At 41.0% G+C, this 5280-nt stretch overlaps 1 pseudogene; it reads left to right on the top strand.

The window, feature by feature from the left end:
- Positions 1–1323: 1323 nt before the first annotated feature.
- Positions 1324–1464, top strand: LOC148801289 (U1 spliceosomal RNA; annotated as a pseudogene).
- The last annotated feature ends 3816 nt before the right edge of the window (positions 1465–5280 follow it).

Below are 5280 nucleotides of genomic sequence, written 5' to 3' on the forward strand. Positions count from 1 at the left end.
TGTGGGAGAAGTCAAGATTCGATCTTGACATCAGTTCTTTGAGAAAGAATTGATAGGAAGTTGTGCTCATGTGCCATCCTGCTGATTCTTGCGAAGGATAGAGTTCTTGGAGAAGAACACTATTGATTCTGTTCCATCCTGCACTACGCCATATTCAGTGGGGGCAGTCTTTGGATCCTTCCTTGGGCGTGAACACTTTCGTTGGGGGATACTGTTTCTCCGTATCTGATATAATCCTCTCCTACTCCTTTTGGTTCAGATCTGGTTCAGTTTATGGTTCAAGAATGATTTTTGAAAATATGATTTTCTAAATAGGGAATGCGATTCTTAGTTGAAGGGAGGGAAAAATTTTTGAAATTCGCCCCATTATTCCGCAAGTTTTGGACATCCATACGATGAATCTCTCATCCCTCCATCTATAATGAGATGTTAGTGGCATATATATACCAATTTTTTTAAGGGTGCTTCCCTTGCAAATGTTTTTGTAAGCTGAATAATGATGAAGATAAAGGAATCATTTCCCGATTACTGTTTTGTTTTTATCTTTTTGGGATGGCAAAGCATTTTCCGACCAACTCTCAGTCTCTCTTTGGAACCTCTGAATCTGGCCTAAAACAGTTGCAGCTGCTAGATTTCAAGATAACATAAGGAGAGAAATGAAGCTGAAAATCTGTTTATTTCAAAGAGAAGCTGAAGAATTGTCAAAGAAAAGCATCTGCAAAGACAGACATTTACTCCGGGTGAGCTGCCAGATGTTGAAGACATTCTGAAGATGTAGGCTTGCATACAGGTAGGTTATCAAGTAATTCAGCAAAGGATGTCAACTTTGAAGCTTTTTGCACGCAGTATATACAATAATAGGGGTGCAAATCGGGTTGCGCCGAGTTAACAGTTTACACTGTTTAGGGTTCCAACTTTGGGTTTTAGCTCATTAAAATATTGGCAAAATTCCAATCCTAACCCTGAAAACACCCCTACACAATACACGTGGCTCTAAAATGTTGGATGCTGATGCATGGGGACAGTAGAAGTCCCATATTAAAGAGTGAGCGAGTGACTCAGGAGTCTCATAAGTTTGTATGGACGTTGATTCTTTTGAATCAAAGCAATTAAAAAGTGAAAAACTTCTCATCAAAATAGAGAAAAAGAAAAACCTATATACACATTCAACCAATCAACAAACTCTCACGTAGAAGGTAGCTGGAGGTATGGAGCAGAGGAAGATCTAAGGTTTTCATATACTTATAGTCCCACATCGGTGAGATAGAAAAGAAGCAAGTGAGAGAGGGGGAGGTGTAAAAACAGAAACGAGAAGAAAGAAACATACTTACCTGGACGGGGTCAATGGGTGATCAAGAAGGCTCATGGCCTAGGTTGGCGACCTCCAGTGCACAGAGGAGGGGTGCCTGCCTAACATCTCCCCAAGTGGGAGAGTGTACGTCATGATTTGTGGTAGTGGGCCCTACACAATTCTTCAATCTCTAAAGATTATAACCTTTATGTTTTCTGGCATCTAACATTGATGAATTGAATGAATTGTTTCAAACCTATTTAATCCAACGAATATTTTGGATCATTTGAGGGGAGAGGATTAGCTGAAGACAACATCGTACACACCAGACTGGGATGCCTATCACGAGTGAACACGCCAGTTCTCATTGTGGGTCCTATCTGTACTGAACACTGGCGTGAATTGTGGGTCCTCTGTACTGAACACTGGCGTGCTCAACTATGAATCTATGATAGGTAGTTCAGCCTGGTGTGTATGATGTTGTCTCCAGTTCATCCATACTCCATTTTTTAGTTGATCTAATTCAATGTCAGGGACCATCCAATCTGTTCAAATTCATTTTAATTTAAATTGGTTTCAACTCAAACTTGGTCCATTAACACTTATATTCTATTATCTTATATCAATAGACTAAATATTGACTTAATCCAACCCAATCCAATATAAACATTTGAGACTTCAGCCCATGTTATAAATGATGTTATGGAAACCATAGAAGGGATGAAGGTAGCCTTGGGTGCAGCCATTATTATCTTGAACTATTGCCTCTAGGGTCTATTCCATCCGGCTAGGCAAGATCAAATCATCCCCCCACAAGATTGCCCCCAGGCCACAACGTCTCACAGCACATCCCTGCCCTGTATTGAGAACATCTCTTGATGATAATATCAGAAATGACGATATCATTATAAGGAGATATTCCCAATACATGGCAGGAATGTACTATGGGACGTTGTGGGGGCAATCTTGTGGGGGCTGATTTGAACTCCAGCTAAGCGGCCAGAAGGTTAGGGAGGTTTACTGGAAGATCTATAACTTGCCGTATATTGGATCGCAGGATGCACTTGTGGCTGCTTATCCCACGTGGGTAGGACCCATGAGATATTGCAGTCCAAATTCAAATGCCCTATGAACCGTTGGAAATAAAATACTATAGTCCAAATTAACACAAGAGAAGTTATCCGTGTAAAATTTACACTCATGTTTATTCCAAACATCCACAAAAAATTTCATCAAATTTTACAACTTGACAATCAGATACAATCGGAGCAAATATTTAATCTCAACCGCTTCCAATTTACATCTCAAACAAACGTAGCCTAAAGAAATACGATGTCTCATTGCATCACCAGCATACACCAATTTTTTCAGGGATTTTCTCTGTACTGAGAAAGTCTCAACAAATCGTAATTTTGAAACAATTCTTTATTCTGAGTTCTAACATGTTGCTGTTGAATTGTTGGTTCAAATTGCATCAATCTCTGCAAATTGTTTTCATAGTCCAAACGCCAATCCAATTGTCCCAGTGGAGATTCAAGGTCTTTTTGATGATATCCGATTTGAAGTATCTTAGCTTTCAGCAGGTTTCTTGGCACTTCATTCTCTTCTCTAGCTATCACATGGCTCTTTTCTCTGGCAAAGCAAGGACTATTTCCTTAAAACCACTTGGGCTTTTGAGTATTCTTCTGCTTTGGTAAACTCTCTAGTCAGATTGAATATTTATACTTTGCGGGTTTTTCCCCAGAACCTGTTGGTTCTTTAAAGAAAATTCTGTTTTTTCTTTTTTGGTTAAAGAATGAAATTCATGTTTACAGTGAAGAACTAAGGAGAGCTGATCACTTGACGTGGAGCTACAATCTTAGCATCAGAGAATCATGGATAGGATTCAAGACACAGACCCGCAGCACCAAAACGCAACCCAGAACTCCTCTACCTGAATAGAGCTGGAGCAGCAGAGAGAATCTTTTCCTTTCTCAATAAAATTGGAGGTGTAAATCGGGCCGGCTGCCCGCAGTTTGGCGCGGCACGACACGAAGACCCATAGAACGTGCCAGACCCGGCACGGAGGTCCGTGCTGTGCTGGGCTGGGGGTTCGAGGCCCATGGGACGGTACATCACATCACGGCACGACAGCACGTGTCGTGCCGCCCGTGGCCTGCGTGCCGGCAGAGCACAAAGCACGGCCCGCCAGGCCTGTAGCGTGCTGCGGTCAGCCCGCCCGGGAATCTAGCCGTTGGGCCCCCCTCTCAAAGGAGCCCAACGGCTAGTTTCAGCTTTTGAGGGGGGGCAGTTTACAGAAATACCCTCCCTCCCCCAACAGTTATAAACAACCATATTAGCGGGTATTTTTGTATTTTGCTTATGGGGGGTTGAAAAAATGACATAAATTTCCTCTAATAGCTATATAACAATTAGTTTAGGGGGGCATTTTGGGTAAAGATATAGGTAACTTTACAATGACCAAAATACCCCTCCCAATAACTAAATAATAGATAATTTTTGGGTATTTTGGGCAATTGAATTATGTTCAATTCCTATAAATAGACCTGTTTAGGGGCCGGGCCAAGCCGGGCTTTCACTTTGTATTAACAAATTTTTCTAAGGCCTGAGCCCGAGCCCGGCCCTCATAAAAAGCCTAAAGACCGGGCCTGGGCCCGAGCCCAAAATTTAGCCCATGCTATTACTATTGTTGAAGTGGCTGAATAGAGAGAGAGAGAGAAATTATAATGAAAAAAAATAAAAAATTATATATTCAATTATAAATATATATATTTTAATAAATATTATATTATTTATATATTTTATATAATATATAAAATACATATTATGTATTTTATAAAATATATAATATTGAGTCGGGTCGGACCGGGCTTTTTTGACAAATCCCAAGCCCAGCCCAAAACACAGTTGGGCTTATCGTGTTAGGCCCGAAGTCAGGCCCGCGGGCCTAATTACATGACCAAGCCCGACCGGGGTGCGGGCCCGGCTGGGCCGGGCCATCGGGTTACCCGGCCCATGAACAGGTCTACCTATAAATAGCCCTATCCTCGACCATTTTCATTACACCAATTCAACAATTCTCTTAATCTCTTCTCTCTCTCTCTCTCATACTCATGCATTTTCAATTATCTACAATCTGAGAAATTCTGAATAGTTGATTGTCTGATTCTACATTCTCCAATTCTTAAGTCTCAACTTTATCGAGGTTTCTGTTAGACAGTGTATTCGCTTAGCTCCAATCAGAATGATGTACATTATGACATTTATTGTAAATGAATAAAGTACATATTTGATTCATGTTATTATGGTGTGTTTCTGTGTAATACCCTTAAACTGGACACTTATGAGACTCATGTTAGTTTAGAATGTTCACAGCCATTGGATAAGTCTGGGGAGATTTATCCTGCTAAGGCTGACACTGATGTGCCGCCAAGTGTTGGGGTGACCTATCTCAGCTGCCAGGGTGAGACCCGAGGTACATGCAGTGTAGGTTTACTTGAAACCCTGAACCAGACCTTCATTCCAGTATTTCCCTGGACCTTGGTGATTAGTGGAAAAAACTAGAATGTTACACCTGACCCCTAGACTTGATTATGATACTACACTAGATCTCGGATTGGGTTGTTTTTGATATGTCAATCAGTGAGATCCTTAGAGGGGGTCAAAACCTGGGTATGTTGGGACAGTCTGAGAATTCATCTGAGTGGGTGATCATAGTGACAGGATCAGCCCCTTTGTCAGACAAAGGTAATGATCGGAGATGCACTCTCTCTGATCGTAACCAAGGCTACTGGCAACCGATTTCAATCGTTGAAATTTGTTTTGCAAAATATATTTATATACGGATATACATATATATATATATATATATGTATATTATGGTTTCAAAATGTTTGCAAAAGGTTTTAATTCCTAGGATCCATGTGAGTAGAGAGTGCAACACTATTCCTTGCAGCCGAGGGAGAGGTCCTCTCTTGTCGGGCAGTGTT

This window comes from Nelumbo nucifera, chromosome 3 (assembly GCF_055504915.1).
Source record: "Nelumbo nucifera cultivar China Antique chromosome 3, China Antique-T2T, whole genome shotgun sequence".
NCBI classification, from domain to species: Eukaryota; Viridiplantae; Streptophyta; class Magnoliopsida; order Proteales; family Nelumbonaceae; genus Nelumbo; species Nelumbo nucifera.